The 20,491-nt window shown below is 37.5% G+C and overlaps 1 protein-coding gene across 2 annotated transcripts in view; it reads right to left on the minus strand.

Moving 5' to 3' along the window:
• Positions 1-20,491, minus strand: part of ELFN2 (extracellular leucine rich repeat and fibronectin type III domain containing 2) — a 174,963-nt gene that overhangs the window by 83,340 nt on the left and 71,132 nt on the right. The window contains exon 3 of one of the 2 annotated variants that reach the window (XM_034403038.3): positions 4,470-4,648. The exons of the other annotated variant lie outside the window; for it this stretch is intronic. The gene's annotated coding sequence lies outside the window, so the exon portion shown is untranslated. The remainder of the gene's footprint in view (positions 1-4,469; positions 4,649-20,491) is intronic. 2 annotated transcript variants of the gene reach the window in all.

Consider the following 20,491-nt stretch of genomic DNA (forward strand, 5'->3'; position numbering starts at 1 on the left):
TGGCAAGAGAATCTACAACAGACAAAATTGTCTCTTTTATCCAACCACTGAAAGTAGGAGAATCTTCCTGCATGGCATCAGTAGACAGGAGATAAATACCACCTGATGTAATAACCTGGAAATGTTTTCAGATTGTGTTGATGCTAGATAGGGGTACAACTCCCTGATCCTGCAGATATTGACTGTTTTTCATGACGATGATGGATATTTAAAACCTGGGCTATTTCAGAAAGTAGAAAGTGTCCATTAAAAAAAAAAATTGTTGCTGCTTTGTTAAAAAAAATAAGATACTAATTGGTGCCCCCAAGAGAGAATATGAAATGAAATATACAAGTAGAATTTTACAAAAGGAATTCAAAAAGGGAAAAAACAGGGTGCAGCAAGGATTGAAAAAAAAACCCTCAGTATCACAACAGGACACAAATAAAAATAAAAAATTGAATACTCCACAATAGCGTTTAGCATTTAAACTTATATATCTCTTCACAGTGCTTTACAGCCCTCTCTAAGTGGTTTACAGAGTCAGTTTATTGCCCCCAACAATCTGGGTCCTCATAGAATAGAAGATAGAAGAGAGGGTACCTGATTTTACACATACTGACAGCAGCGAGAATTGCTTATGCACAGTTTTGGAAAAGAAATAATGTACCACCAGAGGGATTAATTATTCAAAAAATATTCGAATGTGCCAAAATGAACAAATTAACTTTAGAACTAAAAGGAAAAGAGCATTCAGAATACAGTGTGGTGTGGGATAAATGGTACAGGTGGATTGATAACCGAAATAAAAATAAATAATATAGATAGATAGATAGATAGATAGATAGATAGATAGATAGATGATAGATAGATAGATAGATAGATAGATAGATAGATAGATAGATAGATAGATGTTTTCTTAAGTTTTCATGGATGTGTATATGCAAAAAATTAAAATCTTGGGTGTTTTCCCGCGTCATGTTAAATAAGTTAGTTAAAATGTTTAAAATTCTGGTTAAAATCCTAGCTTAAAATCTTCCAAAAATCCTTACAGAGCACTCTGCAAGGTCCTTTAAAACCTTAGCTAAAATCCTACCAGTACCTTAAAAGTTTTTCTTTCTAGCAACGTTTTGACAGGCTCACAACCCTGTCATCTTCAGGCTCTTGTTTAGTTTATAAACTATGGAGTAGCCCAGTCAGAGTCCTGACCTCAACCCGATTGAAATGCTGTGGCATGATCTTAAGAGGGCGATTCACACCAGACATCCCAAGAATATTGCTACACTGAAACAGTTTTGTGAAGAGGAGTGGTCCAAAATTACTCCAGATCGTTGTGCAGGTCTGATCTGCAACTACAGGAAACATTTGGTTGAGGTTATTGCTGCCAAAGGAGGGTCAACCAGTTATTAAGTCCAAAGGTTCACATATTTTTTCCTCCCTGCACTGTGAATGTTTACATGTTATGTTCAATTAAACCATGGCAACATCTAATGTTTGTGTAGTATTATTTTAAGCAGACTGTGTTTTTCTATTGTTGTGACTTAGATGAAGTTCAGAGCACATTTTATGACCAATTCATGCAAAACTCCATGTAATCCCAAGGGGTTCACATACTTTTTCTTGCAACTGTAGTTCTTGTGTGTACTAAATATTAGAGGACCATGAGCCCAGGTTTCAAAGCCCTCATAAAAGAAAACAAATTACTAGCAATGAGGAAGAGGCAAGGAAACCAGTATCTCTCCATCTACACAACATCATCTTCATGGTCATGTCAGTGGTTAAAGTGCTTCCAGGATTGTTTTCAATTACAGAATATAAAATATCATGTCTCTTCATTCACCAGAAGTGGGGGGCAGAGGAGAAAAATCTTAAGATTCTTTTGTTGTTGTTAGTTGTGAAGTCATGTTCGACCCATCGTGATCCCATGGACAATGTTCCTCCAGGCCTTCCTGTCCTCTACCATCCTCTGGAGTTCATTTAAGAGTCCACGCCTACTGCTTCAGTGACTCCATCCAGCCACCTCTGTCGTTCCCTTCTTCTTTTGCCCTCAATCTTCCCCAGCATTAGGCTCTTCTCCAGTGAGTCCTTCCTTCTCATTAGATGGCCAAAGTATTTGAGTTTCATCTTCAGGATCTGGCCTTCTAAAGAGCAGTCAGGGTTGATCTCCTCTAGGACTTAGCTATTTTATAAAAAAGAAGTTGCTAAGAAGGGTTTATACTTAACATCTGTAGAGCAACTGATTCTACTCTTAAGCCTTGGAGAAAGCCCAGCAAAAATTAAATGTGACTAAGTTTCATTTACAATAACAGAATGAGACTCTGTCTCAACTCATTAAGTTCTATTGATTTCCAATAGTTTAGCCAGGATTAATCTTTGCTTGTTTATATCCACTGTGCTGTAGCAAACAGTTTGAATAGGTTGTTTTTAATATCTGATTGTTGCTAGTTTACTGGTGCTGTTAATGAGTATGTAACAACTTTTGCAACTGTCATATTTATTTTGAAACACAAAATGAAAGATAAATCTAAATATTATTACCATCATCCTCTTTGATGCAACAATGGTGTATAAGTGTGTGTGTTTGTATGTGTGTGAATGAGTGAGGGGGGGAATTATCATCAGAATAGCATTGTGACAATGTAATAACAAACTCCCTCCATTGCTATAGAAATTGCTTTTTCTAGGATGCAATTTCAAGGCTGGAGCCCTTCCAATACACTCAAAATTGTCACTTCCAAAGTCAAAGCAGCCATTCCAAGATCCTCTAATTTTGTGCGAAGGCAAACAGATGTAATAATTACAGTTACAAGTACAATGGTTTAAAATATAGATCCAATACCATACTACTTGCTTACTCTTCATCCAGGCTGGTATTTTTCCCCAGGACAATTTCATGATGCTCCTTTCTTGATACTATTTTTGGTTTTTATATTAGATTTGTGCTCAACAGTCCTTCAAACAGCTTTTCAAATATAGAAGTGCCTTCTATAAAGTTAGACATGTGATCTACTTTAGATGCTGCTTTAATGCATTTCTAATATTTGCAGCATCTGTTCCCAATTTCAATTCTAGAACAGTTATGCTGGTTGGGAATTATACCCAAACCTCCAGATATTGAGAAAATCTCATGCAGCTTCTGCATACAGAATGGAAAAAAAATGTTGTTCTAAAATGGCATCATCCATCCATCCTTATCATTCTGTGTACAAGGATTCCCTTCTCGGAACACCTACATACTATATTTATCTCTGTTCTTGAAATAATTCCTGAAAATCCCTTTTTTCCCCCAAACCTTATGTCTTACAACTTCTGAGACTCCAATTATTCTGTAACCTTAAAATATCTTCATGTAAATTTGAAGGATGAAAATTGTATCAACTGGGACTTCAACAATTTTTTTAAAAAATGGGATCAGGTCTACAAAAGTGCATATCCCTTTTCATCACACTGTGGCCATCAGAAGCAAGCCCATCAAAGACACAATATTCAGTCACAATACAGAACCTGCTACATCCCAGCTAATGAATAGTCAACTAGAAGAAGATCATGGACAATTATTTTTATACCTGGCAACTGCAATAAGGCTATCATATGCACAAAGATGGTGGAAGAATACAAAAGCACTCATAATGGAAGAATGGATTGTGACAGTGGCTGAGTTTGCAGAAATAGCTAAATTGACTTGCTTGGTTAAGATGGGAATTACAATTACTTTTATAAAAGACAGGACACCCTTTATGGACACTTTGCTGAAAATGGATAAAAATAAACTGATGATGTCAGGAATTATTGATGAAAAAGGTCTGTTTATGAGAAGAAGGCAACCATGATGTGTAATTTCAATGGGTGGAGATAGCAATTATTAGATTTGTAACTGCTGTAAAGAAGACCAGAAGTCACTTCTTTGGGTATCTTTTTCTTTTGTTATCTTTTGGTTTTTTATTTTTTTTTCCTACTTTTTCTTTTATATTTCTGCAGGGTTTTTTTTAACTTATGTAAAATCTTCTTATAATAAAAATTACTTTAAAAGAAGAATCTGCTTCTGTCCCTCCTTACATAATTCAATCCTCATGGGATATTCCTGTCAGGAAGTAAAATCTGCTTTGAGGAAAGGATAATTAAAGAGCAAGTGAAGAATCTTTTGCGCATTTATTTCCAATCTGTCATTTCTCTTTTATGTATCGCCACTGCTTTCTTTCCAGTTTCTACCCACTCTAATCAGGATGCCAGGTGTAGAGTTCTTCTTGGAAAGGGAGGTGCAATGATACGCATTAGACTGTAAACTCCTGAGGCAGAGACCTGAAGGCAAGAGCTTTCATTGAATATCAAATGCACAGATAATGTCTGTACATCAGATTCTAATCATATGGTTTAGAATTAATATATCATGAAACTGGTTGGGAATCGTGGAGCTGTAACCCAACACATTTGGCAATTACAGGCAGCGGTAAAAAAAAAATCAAGATGGCAGAATCTCTATCAAATTTTACCTGCATGATGACACAGATTAAAAACAACAAGCAGAGCTTCAATTGCATCATTGTGGCCTCCATCTTCTCTTTTTTTGGACCACACACTGTAGACACCCCTCATTACATGTTAGGATGCCAAAAAGACAGAGAGCCAACCGGACAGTCGCCGCAGATTCTGAACCAGAATTTGAAGGAATCTGAAGTGAAAAAAAGGGGGAAAGCTCTCATTTGTGATTTTAATTTTCAGGAGGATATCAGCAAATTTTTCTGGTAGCTTCTACTTCTATGAGCTCTTTGAGACTTGCAACTGCAGTTAGATTTCCTTTCAAAAGTCTCAGAAGGATGTTATATCATAAATTAGCAGCATCAATGGTATTTGTAGAACGAGGAAGCTGCCTTGAAGAATACAATTGCCCCCATCCATTGCTTGCAATGTTATATTGTAATTACAGATTGGGGGTGGGCAAGGGAAACAGGAGTAATAGTGACTTGTGAATAGTGATTCCACGCCCCTCCCCCCCTCCAATGTTTTGCATGAATGCATGCATGTGTTCCTCTACATGTATATATAATGGAATGGTTATGTGGGAATGAACTGAGGAGTTTAGGCAATCGGTCATTGTCTAAGTAATGTCAAGCTTGGTTTGGTCTTTCACTCGTTACACAAAATAATGGAAGAAACTGAAGATTGCAAACCTTTCTCAAAGGATTAATATGTACAAAATGGTCAGTTGATTCAAGAGCAGGAACAGAAATTCAAGTTCCTATTATCTTTGTTCAGCCATCGTTGTCCATCCACACTCTAATCATGAAGAGTCCTTAGTAGGACCCCATAGTTTATCATAGTATTTCCTAAGATACACCCACAATATTGGGAGACATGAAAGGAGCCTCCACAAAGTTTGTATTACTTTTGGCAATCAGGCAAATTTTTTGGTTTTGTCACCAGAAAATCCTGTACTCCAGAAGAATCCTTTGGTAAGCTTTGTACATGCTTCTGACACAAATACTGACAAATTTGCAATATTCTCATGGAACAGGTCTGACCTATATGTGACATTCTGAATTTTCAACAACTTCTTTTTCAGTTTTGGTTTCCTATCCTTTTAAGACTTTCTTTCTTTCCTTTATATATTGCTTTCCCGGCACGATGAGTAGTAATTCTAGGAGCTGTGGCTCTTCTACTGTGCAGAGTGCAAATCCGTCTCTCTGAGAGAAATTTTAGAAACTGTACAAAAAGTTAACAAGTAACCTTTGGACTTTGATGTCCAGCTCAGGTGCTAGTTCCTGCAGAGTAGAAAATTTACATGCAAATCCAATTTATTTTCAATAATCATATAATTGAATTTGCAGGCCTTTAAACCTCAGCAAGTATAAAATTAGCACTAACTTCCCCCAACAGAAAATGTGCTCCTCAACATTTTTTGCTGTTCCATGACTAATATTGAAAGAGGAAGAAAGATGTCTGCACTAACGTTCTCCATATACTGCAGCCAAAAATCAAAAGTTATTCGTGTTCACATTTTGGGTTTCTTTTCCCCACCCTAATTTATTCTACTTGAAAATCAACTGGAACAGAAGGAGATGCAGTTTGAATGTTGGGGGAGATGGCGGAAGAAATATGCATTCATGCCTAAGAGAAATAATGAAATGAACATACAGAAGGAGAAAGAGCAGTGTAGGTGGTTTGTCATTGTGATTATAGGTAACCTTGTAAAGCTTTCCCATTTCTAAGCTTTGTCAAGCAGTAGCCTCAAGCTCTCTAGATTTTCTCACTTGGAAATATAAACTTAGAGCACAGTAATGATTAGAGAGAATCAAGCTGAACACCATGAAGTCATTTTTGGTCTTCCCAAAAATAAATATGGATTTAATTATTTATTATACCTATTGCAGAAGAGTATATTAGATGGCAAATCAGATATGAATATTATAAACTAAAGGTCCAAGCTGTTCTATTGCAACTTTCATTGGCATAATCTTTTTTAAAAAAACTGAAATGAGGGATTGAATTTTTACTTCTCAAATATATAGCCCAAGACAAGTCACGACAACCTTTCAGCTTTGGGCTTCTCTATCATAAAACAACAATAACATAATTCAAGCTGAAAGCAATAATGCACTTTCACACTCCTAAATGATATTTGCATAACACAGAGAATATGGCTCTACACTGGAGCTTAAGCATTTTAATTCAGGATAAATCTATCCCTGTTTATTAGCAATAACAATAGCACTTAGACTTATATACTGCTTCACAATGCTTTACAGCTCCTCTAAGCAGTTTACAAAGTCAGCATATTGCCCCCAACAATCTGGGTTTTCATTTTACCCACCTTGGAAGGATGGAAGGCTGAGTCAACCTTCAGACGGTGAGAATAGAACTGCTGGTAATGGGCAAAGTCAGCCTGCAATACTGTGTTATAATCACTGCGCCACCATGGCTAACTAAGTACATTAGTTCAGCATTAGTTGCTGGGGTAGATTACTGAATCTTGTTTCTCTCTCCCTCTGAGTTTTACAGAGGTCTGACTGGCAACTACCAGGCTAAATGAACTTTTAGCCTGACACAGAATAGAAATGTGTATTATTGTTTTCTCATACTGCTTCCATGATTTTGATTTCAAATTTTAATGTGTGTGATTTTGCACTGAGGGAACAAAGACTCTGATAAACAGCTCACTGCATAATGCACCATCTCTCAGCTTCAGTAGGGAGCAACTGAAGCCAAAGTAGATGTTATGGAAACAGTTTGTTTGCTCAGTCTAAAAATGGAATGAAAACACTAGTTTTATAGCAAAAGCATTGCACAGGTGAGAAGAGGCGAGTCTCCTTCGCACCTTACCTTCCCATGCTCCTTCATTTCTAACAATTTCTCTCCATCTTGCCTCAGAGTAGAACAGACAGAGAAAACGGAGACACCCACATTTGGATACAGTTTAGGTATGAGTGGAGCAGACTCAGGGCTAATGTATACATTCATGAAAGCCAAAAATAAAATATTTTGCCCTGACTCTTAATATTTATCAGTATTTTACCTCAGATTAGTGCTGAACATGGACTGACAAAACTAACTAGCTATGCAGCTATGCCACAATGAATCCAAGGCAAATGCAGAGAAAAACTATCCTATGGCTAACAAATTATAAATTCTTTGTATGGGGGCCTGAGGCCACCCCACCCTTCAATCAGCACACAAAAGCTGACTAAAGGAGATCAGAAAATCAAGCCAATTAATCCTGGAACTCAATTTATCCAGCTTCAGCTTTATTCAAAAAAAAAACAAAACCGTTATATCATGTGTCTTCTACTTTACTGTCAAAAGCATGCCCTTCCTTTAGACTGCTTTTCAATATCTTTGGGTGAAGATGCTCCCTGGAGAACTGTTACTTGACCTCTATTCTGTGCCTGGAATATTTAGAGGAAATTGGCAGAAGAGGGGGTTGATGCTTATATATACATCACTGACCTGAATTTTACAGGCAGTGGGGAACAGAAGAAATGAAAATGAGTAAATCAGAGCTTTGAGTTGAACAATGTGGCGTCATTACCACCATTGATTGTCTTTCAGCACTGAATCAGTGACAGATTCAGTGCTGAAGTGGGAAGAAAACTCTCAGGAACTTCAGCATATAGTCCCTTCCACAAACATTCTTCAATAAGCAATGGAACTCCCCCCTTTATGACCCTGTCAGAATGACCTGCAAAAGCAGGCAAAATCATTCATATACAGGTAGTCCTCGACCTACAACCACAACTGAGCCCAACATTTCTGTTGCTAAGTGAGATATTTATTAAATGGAGCTTTGCTCCATTTTATGACCTTGCTTGCCACGTTTGTTAAGTGAATCACTGAAGTTGTTAAATTAGTAACATGGTTGTTAACTGAATCTGGCTTCCCCATTGACTTTAATTGCCAGAAGGTCTTAAAAGTGCAGTGCAGTAACCCTAAGACACTGCAACCATCATAAATATGAGTCGGTTGCCAAATGATTGAATTTTGATCACATGACCATGGTTGTAAGTGTGAAAAACGGTCATAAGTCACTTTTTGCAGTGCCACTGTAACTTCAAAAGGTCACTAAATGAACTGTTGTAAGCCAAGGACTATCTGTATTAAGCAGGTCAAAATCAACAATGAATTAAAAAAAATAGGGTTAAGTCAAGATTAAAGTAAAGAAACAAAATACAATCTATGTACTAAACTGGGAGGTCAAATACACAGATCATTCATTGCTTGCTTGATTTAGATCTTGCCTTTTCCCTAAGGAGTCCTAGAAGTGTACATGGAGACCGCTTCTTCATTTTCTCCCCCAAAGAGCCTGGCTGTTGAAATAGATTGGAGTGAGGAAAAAATGTGAGTTTCCATGGTTGAGGAACTTGGGTTGCCCTGATACTAGTTCTGCCTAGTGAAAATATATTATTTTGCTGAATTTTTTAAATGGATGTGAATGCTAAATGTCCTTACTTATTTCATCAGCTACTATCCTACTTGGTTATTATGCAATATTCATTTCTTACTGAAATTGGCTATTTTTCTTGTCTTTCAGCATAATGTCTTTCAGATTCTAAGTTATTCTGGCAATGTTACATTATAGTATTGTATAACAGTGTTAGCTGAATTTTAATCAGGATGTAGCTTTTTTCTAATCTTAGAGCATTTTTACTCTCTCTCCTTACTTGCCCTCATGCCTACTACTCCAGTCTCCTGGCACCTAGAACATTTTTCTTCTCTGTCATCCATTCCGCTGCTATCTTTAAAAGCGTGATTAAAGCCTTTATTTCCCATGAAGTATTTCCTGCATTTGTTAATACTGGATTTCCATATCAAGGATAGAGAGACAGACAAACAGACACATATACACAAGCACACAAAGTAACTTCATTAGTTGAGAGCTAACAAGGAATGTAACTACCAATTTGGAGATTTAACATCAACTGTCATACGCAGCAGCTGTCGCACAGCTCTTGAAGATTCTGTTTCTCGAAAATAAAAACTATGCTACTAATAACATCAGAAAAATCAACAAAGCCTCATCCTACTGTTCATTCTGTTGCTAGCAAACCTTCCATTCCATATCTTAACTTGCTTCATTATTATTTTTTCTGTCCTGTTGAGAACCGGCCCATGACATTTTCCCACCTGAGCCACAGAAGCATATGGAATCTTCTACCCAAAAGTCAAAGTATGTAATACCCAAAACAGTATTGGGACCTGAGGCAAAAAAACCCACACACACTTCACAAGAACCCTTTTCTTTCCTTGATAGTAGAAATACAGTAACAATATGTTAAATAACTCAAAAATGCTTCCTCTTCCATAATACGTCCAAACCTTGTCTCTTGTCTCATTCTGCCTATTGCTAAGACTGAAACTTTATCCTGCCATTTAATGGCAGCCATTATACATTACGGTTATACATAGCTCATATGTATGGACTAAGCTGGTACTTTCAAAATGAAACTTGCTTTATGACTCATAAATTTATTTATCACATCTGAATTCCTTCCTTTTTCAAGGAGTAAATTTTGGTCTCAAACGAAACTGAAGGAAAAGGGGAAGGGAAAGAAAAATTTCCAATCTGAGGAGAGATCACAACCTTAAATTCCCACATCTCATCCCTAATCTCATCTGTTTTTACTCAATGACTCTCTTCCTGGCTAGCTTGGGATTTGACCCCCATATCATTTCTGTCATATCCATAAGAGCTGTTCAAACTTGAATCTAGATAATTGATCTACGATAAATATAACTGGTTCCAACTACCCTGTCATTTCAGGATGGTTGCACAAATGAAATACAATAAAAAGACCTTAAATATAAATTTTTTCTTTTCCCCTTCAGTGGCTCTTGAGCATTTGTGGGTGGGAATAGCCTTCTACTGATTGACTGATAAATGTCAGAAAAATATAGACATTTTCAACACTGCTGACATTTTCCTTTTTTTCATGGGTGCAGCTTGGGTACATAACAGTCACATTTGAAGAAAAAAAAGTCTTGCTGTTAATATATGGGCTCTGCCACTGTGATGTATACTACCTTATTTTAGGAGTAAGCAGAATTTAGTTGTCTTGTCTGTCTATTAGTCTTAGACTGATGTTTTACTAGAATCTTAAGAACTTCTACTTGGAACTGGATACCAAATACATTTACTCAGAACTAGGGAATTCTGAACCAAGAAAACTAGTTTCATTATCAGACATGAGTAGCACTCACTACATGTTTATGCAAATATGCACGCCTAGTTACCTCAAATCAATAATACTGGCACAATGGGCAATAATATGACCTCAGAAACCTCCCTTAATGCCTATCAGAATTTCAGTGTGCTGGACATTTATTTGTAAGTATTTTTATACCACCCAGCTCAATAAACTGGGCACTGTTGGGATGTTCAAAGCACATGAATACCCAACTTCCTTCTGACTCATGATTGCCATTCTGAAGGATGCAATGAAACTAGAACTGCAGAGGCTTTTGCTTAAATATCATAATTATCATCAACTTCATTAATAACACTCATCCACTTACACTATTGTGATACAGCCCTTTACACTGGTGAAGTTAGTGAAACAAGGAGGTTGGCAATGTCTATATAGGATTGTTGTGGAAAAAAACAGGCCATCCTAGACTTTACAGTTATCACCAGGTAGCAGAAAGTGGCAAGTCAGAATTTCACAGTGTCATTTGGGTACTACGAACTGCAAGATGTATGACGTTCCCAGTTTTGAGATAAGATGTCATTTCTGGACACTCTTGACAGGTAAAAGATTTTCTTTTCTGAACTAAAACCTAACTTTTCCAGAAGGTAGAAGATAGTATTATTCTTTTGCTTCATGGCTATTTTTAAAAAAACAGAATTTTCTAGAGGTTTTTTCCCCCACTGGTTTATTTGAAGGGCTGCACTGAGGTTCTTATTTAAGGGGTGCGTAGAGCTGGGTGGGAAATAGAGTGGCAAAGATTCTTGATTCCCAGTTACGTTAACAATGGTAATAGCATTATTGCTGCCCCTTGGAAATTATACTGAAGAAATAAGTAATACGCAGATGGGGATTGTGTGGAAGGATTACAGAATCAACGTTGGTACTTGAATCAAGTCCACATGTTCAAATTTCTTGATTCTGAATATATAGCATTTAATGGATCTCATGATTCCAATAAAACACAAAATAAATTTAACCTCCCTCCCTCTGAGGTCCTGTGGAGAGAAAAAAAGGGTGCCAGAATGGAATGCAGTTTTGCTGCATGGCATAACTAATTCTTGTAAAGCTAAAGGAAATTGGAAATGCTAATGCCAATATCTGGTCAAAGGCGGGTGGGGGTGGAGGAAAGAATGGAAAAAAAAACAAAAAGGGAGCAAGTATAAGGGGGGGGAGAGAGAGAGAGAAGAAGGGAGGGGAAAAAAATCAGAGGAAATTGGTAAGGAATGGGGAGATAAAACAATATATTGTTTTTTTTTCCTTCCTCTCTCCCTCCCTCCCTCTTGCTTATCCTGCCATTTCCATGAGGAAGGCATGTACCCACTTTCCTCCCATTATTAAATGGCTGTGCAGCTAATTCTGGCTTGCTCCTTTCCTCGGCTAGGTTCACAGAAAGGCCTGGGACTGGGATTGGTACTGGGCTTCCCTTTCCACTTCTGGCATGCATATTCCATGGCTCCTCTGTTGAGAAACATCTAAGAATCCCTCCCAGTCCTTCGTACTGAATCCTCACTCTGTTTTTGGACTGGAAAACCACAAGCTCCCTTTCTCTTTGCAAACAAACAGGGTCTTGAGGCAGAACAGTTGCCTCAGTCCTGGCACGCAGAAGCCTCACTGAGCCTTTGCCCTCGTGCTATTCATATTATTTACAAGGCTTGCTATCACTAGCTAACCCAGGCATCAGCACAACACAAGTCAATCTCTTCAATCTCTTTAGTAGGCAACTTCATCTCCTACTAAAATAAGTGACCCATTTGAGACAGAAACACTTTTGTAGATTTACATTTAATCTAGTCATGGCATACATAGCATTAAGACAGCATTAAGTTTTATCCAGGAATATAAAGGAAATACCCCGAGAGTCTCTCTTTTGTTCCTTTACATTAAGAATGTTTCTAGTGCTTATTAGGTTAAAAGGGTTAGGGAGAAAGTATTTTAACTGTCAAGTGATGATGTTTCTCTTCCTTCTCTTCCTTCTCCAATCTCACTCTGTTCAAAAGTGATATAGGGTAATTTTCATCATATTGACTTGCTGGTTGGTGGGACTTCTATCAAAAATTCATACCAAATTCACATTGCTTAACATATAAATCCTTCCTTTTCCTCAGCTCTTGCCTAAATAAAGGTGGGACTCCACTATTATGTCATCAACTTAATTTCTTCTTCTTCTCTGTAAGTAAATTATAAACCCAGCCTGTAAAGGATGGTCAGATAGAAATAACCTAGACCAGAGCAATCTAAGTAGTACCAACAACTTTGTTGGATCCCCTTCCCCTGTGAATTCCCCTGCATTCACTTCACTGAGTTAAGTGCTCTTGAATCAGGAAGCATTCCCTTCCTAATTTTGCACATGGATAACTTTGTATGATGGCTGATTTGTCACAGTTTATTCTTTGTTATTATATTAATGCTGTTTTAACTGATGTAAATTGTTGTGATTTAATAATATTTATTGCTGTATGGTAAAGCACTACACGCTAGCTTGCCAGCAGTGTGTGAGTATAAATGTAATGATAAATAAATAAATGCTACCCTGGAAGAAAAACAGAGAACCAGTGTGAGAATATATTGACAAAATCACAGTTCAGCATTGTGTGAGAGCATGAGCATTTATTTTTAATAGAGAACCTAGATCATTCCCCCGAATATATTTTATATTTTATCATCTCTTATCTCTCTCTTCCCCACTCCCTCCCCCTCCCTCCCTTCTTCTTCTTCTTCTTCTCTCTCTCTCTCTCTCTCTCTCTCTCTCTCTCTCTCCATTCATATGCCACCTATTCTCATGACTCTAAGTGTTGTAATACATTTTGACAGTTTAGTTTAATATTGTGATTAGAGGGGTGCTGAGAAGCAGGTAGTAAGGGAAGAGCACAGAAGACAGGGAAAGGAAAGCTACCATACTAATAGGAATATGCAGAAATTTATATACGGAAAGAAGTGGATTAGAAGGGAAGTAGAGAAACACAGGGTGGGGGGGTCGATATAGGGAGATACAGGAAGGAAAAGAGGGACAAAAAGAGAAAAAGGCAGAGCAAATGAGCCTATGAGTGGGAGGGGTGGGGGGAGTGAGAACACAGAAGCAAACAAGCTGCAAGAAATTCTAAGGAAGTGAGAAAATAATTGCTACCCATTGTTATCTGTTAAGTTATTTCACTGTTTTTATTCATCACAAGGAGATGGGGGGAGAGAACTTTCTGTGCCATTGGCAGAATTTCAAAAAAAAAAAAAAAACCCAAAAAAATCCCAAACTCTTTAACAGGCCTGTATACTCTCCTGGCCTTTAAAAGACATAATTGCTATGAATGGTCTTCCTGTTACTCAGTTCTCAACCTCGATCAGGAAAGCATCATTTCCTGGTTTATTTCTTTAAGCAATTTGGGATAGCTAGATGCTTGAAACTATGAAACAGTGACTGCCTCCCCCCCCCCCCAACACCCCTTTAGAAAAATTATCAAAATATTTCAGCAGCTCTTAGGGAGATTTGCCTTAATCTTTCATTTGAACACTTATTTGGTTCATACATGTTTGATTTCATCTGTGCCACTGCACTGAATGTTCCCCAGATGATTTCTGGAATTGGGAGTGTAGGGTGAGTGCTGGTGGAGCAATTAAGAGAAAGCCGCAGCATCTATACGGCAAAGGGAGTTAACACAGAAGAACCTCCAAAGGTGAGAAAGATTTCAAAGATTATTTTAGATCAGTGAGACACTACACAGCAAAGTGAAATGAAATAAAAAGTGACAACAGTGTTAGCGCAGCAACAGCAGCTTAAAAAGTCACGAGTATAAATACTTCTAACCTTTCTTAACACAAACAGCTTACTTCAGGGATGGATAAATCTGTCCTGTTCAATTGTACCTACTTAATAAAATAGGCATGAAGGATCTTTCTCTTACTCAACACTATAATATTCATATATTAATTGCATGAAGATTTGCATACAATGTAGGCATTTTGGTAAGCCGTTTTCGAAGCAATTTTCCCCAATAGATTGATTTGTGTTCTGCATTTTCCCCAAATATATACGTGTTATTGCACACTATTACCTAACATCTCTATTTTTCTGCACTTCTTTTTAGTTTTAAAATGTAATGTGTTGATTTAAGTGAGCAAGAGCAATGTAGTTGAAGTCAGGCTCAAATTGAGTACATTCACATAAATAATTGGAGGAAATTATTTTTTTTTCCTGCTTTATTTCAAAAGCTCTAGTAAGATGCCCTTTAGCACCAGTGTAGTTCTAAGACTTCAGCTCTTGAGAATAGCTTCCTTTAAGCTTTGAAGCACTGCATTTCCCATAGTTTCCCTCCATTTCTGGCTAATAGTTGCTTGCAAAATTTCCACACATAAATCTCTCTCCTAAATGTGTACATTAGGATTCCTGTATGTATTTGAGTTGGCAATGATTTTTTTTCTTTTACCATTCTCCTATATTTCACCTTCAGGTTTTTTTTTAATTCTCCTTAACCCAATGGAATGAAAGAAAGAAAATGTAGAATATATGGACTCAGGATGCTTTGTTTATCTGTCCATCCATACACCAGCAAAAGAACTCTAAAAACAGGATAGAAATATGGCTTTGTGGGAGAATCTGACAACAACAACAACAACAAAGACTGGGTGTGAAAATGGGCCAGACCCAGGCTGGGTTGAGGGGGAAAAAACAGTATGGAAAAAAATATCCCAATGTGTTGAATAGAGATTTAGGATACTGCTGGTTCCCATTCTTAAACTGTCCTCCCTCCGAAATAAGAGTAGGAGAGGGTTAGAAAGAGAGGAAGAGAGAGAGAGGGTTAGAAAGAGAGGAAGAGGGGAAGAGTGGGGGAAAGGAAGGGGAAGGAGAGGAGGGGAAGGAGTGGAGGAAAGAAGAAAGTTGAAAAGAATAGAAAAAGGGAGGGAAGGGTAAGAGGGGAGAAGGAGAGGAATGGTTGTTGCGGAAGAAGGGAGATATGGAATGGTAGAAGAGCAACTCCGAATGTATTTTAAAGTTTTAGGATGAAGAATGAACCAATATGGAAACCAAAAGATAATATGTGTGATAAGAATGGTGAAAGAGATTGTACATTTATATATGTTTTATGAGAAATAAAAATAAAAAACTTTTATAATAAAAAAAAACCTGTCCTCCCTCCACCCCTTCAATATAACCCAGTCTGGAGCTGCTATTAAGAAAAAAAAATCCAGAAATTAGGCTCTGCAGGTTTTCTCACCTCGGTATTCTTACCAACTAAGTCAGGTAAAAAGGGTCTAGAGAATATACAGGTAGTCCTCGACTTACGACCACAATTGAGCCCAACATTTCTGTTGCAAAGTGAAACATTTGTTAAGTGAATTTGCCTCATTTTATGACCTTTCTTGCCAGCATTGTTAAGTGAATCACTACAGTTCTTAATTTAGTAAACATGGTTGTTAAGTGAATCTGACTTCCCCATTGACTTTGCTTGTCAAAAGGCTGCAAAAGGGGATTACATGACCACCACCCCCTCAGGACGTTGCAACCATCATAAATATGAGTCAGTTGCCAAGTGTCTGAATTATGATCATGTGACATGCGGATACTGCAATGGTCTTAAGTGTGAAAATGGGTCGTAAGTCACTTTTTTCAATGCTGTTGAAACTTTGAACGGTCACTTAACCAACTGTTGTAAGTTGAGTAACTCTCCAAAAACTGGAAAGAATGGGATCAAATTTAGCAGAGTGAAGGTCAGGATGGAAGCTGGGAAAGGAAACAATGAGTTCAAAAACAGGCCTGAGCTGGCTGAGAGTTGAGAGAAACTAATTTTCCCTCACTTGACCCTATGGATCCCTCAGAAAAGCAGCAGGATACTAACATTTGCTGTAATCTAAGTCTTTCTCCTTTTTTCCCAGTCCCTTGACTCAAAGTATATGCAGGCTATGCTTTTCAACTGCATGTTTTCCAATGCACACATACATACAAACGTAAAGAACTGTAACAAGGGAGAAGAGAAGAAAGACAAACACACGTACATGGACCCACAGATGCAACACATCCCTTCATTGCAGATGCCTCTATGACTGCTGCCGGAAAAGGAATTGGAAAGGATTGCAAAAGCTGAGCTGTGTGTGCTTTCTCTACCTTGTTTTCATAATTTTTTGGCAAACACATGCATTCTCTGTAGCAAGTGCACCTGCTTCTTTTGTATGCTGTTTTATTCCCCATCATAAAGACAATAAGAGCTGTAATTTGAGCAGTTGAACAACCTATAATCAAGAAGAAAAACAACCCAAACCACCACAATCTCATCTTTAGAAGAAGGAAGAACGGACATGGTGGGTCTTGCTATCAGATTTGGGTCACAGTCCTGGGCACATATTTTGCAGAAGTCAGATTGAGTTAACAGAGGCTTACTTCAGAATATATACAACACTGGATCCTTCGGTATTTTTGTTCTCACCATTTCTTTCTTTCCTCCTTCCTTCCTTCCTTCCTTCCTTCCTTCCTTCCTTCCTTCCTTGGCATACTTAACCAAACAAAAAAAACTCTTTCATTTTTACATATAATCAAATAATAATTTTTAAAAAACAATAGAAATTTATTAAAACCTTATAACCATTTTAAAAGCACCATGAAGGAAGTGGTTTGTGTCTTAGGTTTTTTTTTTCCTGAAATCAAGACTTCTGCTAAGGGATGTGGAAGTCATGGCTAAAAGGATCTTTGCCGAGCTTCAGCTGGTGCACCAAATATGATCCAACTTGGACTAGTGTGCCTTAGTATTTGTAAATTGTACTCTAACTGTAACCAGATTGGATTATTGTCATATGCTCCATGTAGAACTGCCTGTGGAGATGACCAAAGTGTGGTGGCAGGGACTTCTGGGTGTAGCAGTGGTGAACTAAGATGTATCTAAGGAGGAAAGCTGACACTATGGTGAAGACCAATGGCAGGCAACAAGCCCAAGCCAAGGAACCTTTCCAGACAAGACATGAGATTGTCCACTTGTATTCCGGTCAGCTGCTCCTCATGAAGAGACTCCAGGACTGTAATCAACTTCTGAGTCTAAATGCTGGGACACTTGGAAAAGATAACATGCTCATAGCTACTGTGGTGGCTGTAGGGACACTGATTTCACTAAGCCTCATTTTCTAAAGCTTTTTTCGAATTACAACTATCGTAATGCTAAAAGAGATCTTCTGAGCAACAGGTCTAAATAAAATCAACTGGTGAGTGATCCTGCATTCTAGAACAAAGTGTTGAAAAAACAATTTAGAGAATTTAAGATTAATAGAAAAATGTTTGCTACAATTTAGTCTAAAAAGGTTTTAAGTGGAGTAAGGAAAGGAAAGGAAAAAAGTCCCTGCAGATTTTACTCTGCTAGTTGTTGTCGACTATATGGGGTGGTGCTCATCTCTGTTTCGAGGCCATGAGTCAGCGCTATCAGAAGATGTTTCCACAGTCACAACCAAAATGGTATCTATTTATCTACTCGCATTTGCATGCTTTCAAACTACTAGGTGGGCAGAAGCTAGGTGAAGACAAGTAAGAGACCACTGGAATAATAAGTTTGAAATGTTAGAGCTTTTGCTAAAGTGCTTTTGAAATTAAATAAATAAAATAATACCTTCATAGGAATGCAGAATGTTTAGATTTTCAGTGTGTGTTGGGGAGAGAGAGAGAGAGAGAGGGGGGGGGGAGAGAGAGAGAGAGAGAGAGAGAGAGAGAGAGAGAGAGAAAAGAAATTTGAAACAGACTGTAGAGTACTAGAGGGGATCAAAGACTTACGGACTAGAGAAGGACAATAAAAAAGAAAGAACAACTGTTCTTTTTACTTTTGTGCTTGATGAAATGGCTGTTACTAGAAAAGCAGTGAATCTTACAGAGATGACAAAGGTATTATATTTGAGATATTTTAAGGGAACTTTGAGGAACTGGGGAAAAATTCACAGCATCAGTATCTGCTCATGTGAATGTATGAAAAAAATGTGAAAAAGATCTCAAAGAAACCACAAAACATAAGATAGAAAATAATATGAGTACTATAAACTCATATTATTGTCCCTCAAGGGAGGGACATTATGGACAATATAGTATATAAAACTATGCACTGTGCAGAGAAAGTATTTTTCACTGTTTCTTGACATTAAAAGTTAAGGTCAGCCAATGAATTTGAACAGTGGGAGGATCAGGACAGATCAAGGGAAATATTTCTTCACCTTGCACAAAATTAAGCTATGGAATTTGTGACAAGAATCCACAAGGGTCACTAATTTGGATGGCTTTGATAAAAGATCAAACTAATTCAGAGAAGTGAGGAGTCCCTTTGAAATAATGGACTGGGGCACAGGAATAAGAAAGTGCAGAAAATTGAATGATATAAACATTTCTTCTGATCCAGAAATTTTTTTCTCATCTTTTTTCAGCCTTTTTAAGAAGAGACTGGACACCCACTTGTCGGAAATAATATAGGGTCTCCTGCTTGAGCAGGGGGTTGGACTAGAAGACCTCCAAGGTCCCTTCCAGCTCTACCCTGATGAATGGATGGATGGATGGATGGATGGATGGATGGATGGATGATGATATCAAAGTCCTATATTTTCCTGGATGTAGTAGTGCTGTTAGTTAATGCTCTCATCATTTGGAAAATTTGCATGTCTGATTTTCTTGGAAGTTTCCAGAGATTGAGTCTTCTAGTATGAAGATTTTCAGTTTATATGGTTATCAACCATAGCTTTATTTGCATCCCTTAGACTGAAATTAGCCCTTATATCTGACTTACCATGCATAGAACAATGCTGTTAATCATAATGATTAGCAGCATGAGCCACAACTGAAGATGGTTTAAAAGCATCAACTTGAAATCTTTCATTTAAATCATGTTTTCATCTGTTCTGTTATAGTTACTATACGGTTATATATTTTTCAAAATAATTACATTTATGTATGGTTGCTAATACATTTTACAACTAATTAGGCACATTTGATAACATTGTTGTTACATGCACCTAGCCTAATATTTTGATGCTACTATTTTTTTGGCATTTTAGTGTAGTTATTAAAAGATTAAAAGCTGTTGCTTGAAACATCAGAACTATTCTGAGCAGAGATTAAATGGGCAGGCCACTCGTTTTATGACTCAGAAAAATGTTATATTTATAATAATAAATGGTAAATCATAAAATGCTTACAATGATTCAAAAATTAGTGGGCAACTTTGCCAATCCTTTCCACTAGCTGAACAGCCATTTGCTACCCCGCAATATCATTATTAGTGAAAATGTATCATCAGTTTTAAGCTTTGAATTTATCTGCCCATATGTATAGAAAAGAAGCCTTTCATTCTTTGATATCATTATTTCAGAACCTAGAACTTGATGATCATACCTAAAGTATTGAGAATTATACTATAATGTCACTGTTGCCTGATGTGGATACATGCAGCCCATAATTATTTTTGGCCAAATGGTATCAACTCTGTTAAAAAATGTTGTTTCTCCAGTTTTGATGCACATCAAGTGGAGAAGAGCCAAAGTCAGCCATCACTGAAAGCCCACTGTGGTTTACCTCTCTCACAGCCTACCTCTCTCCCTCTATGTCACAAGGTTCCTGTGAAGATAATGTAAGAGATGAGGAGAAGCTCTATATCAAGATATAAGTGGTGAAGAAGCTGTTAATCAGGACCCTTACTATATATAAATCAACTATTGAGCTTATTTTCGCTGAGTTAAAGGAACCTTGTGCCACCTTATTTGAACATCAGCAGTAGCAACCAGTGAATGGCAACAGGCAAATGGTAGGATCATGGCCAGGAAGAGTGAAAGAAGGACTGAGAGTAAAAGACTTCAATTGAACTGAGAATAAAAGACTTCAATTGCATTTCAGCCTT

Source organism: Pantherophis guttatus, chromosome 7, assembly GCF_059756535.1.
Source record: "Pantherophis guttatus breed Tessera chromosome 7, ASM5975653v1, whole genome shotgun sequence".
Taxonomy (NCBI): Eukaryota; Metazoa; Chordata; class Lepidosauria; order Squamata; family Colubridae; genus Pantherophis; species Pantherophis guttatus.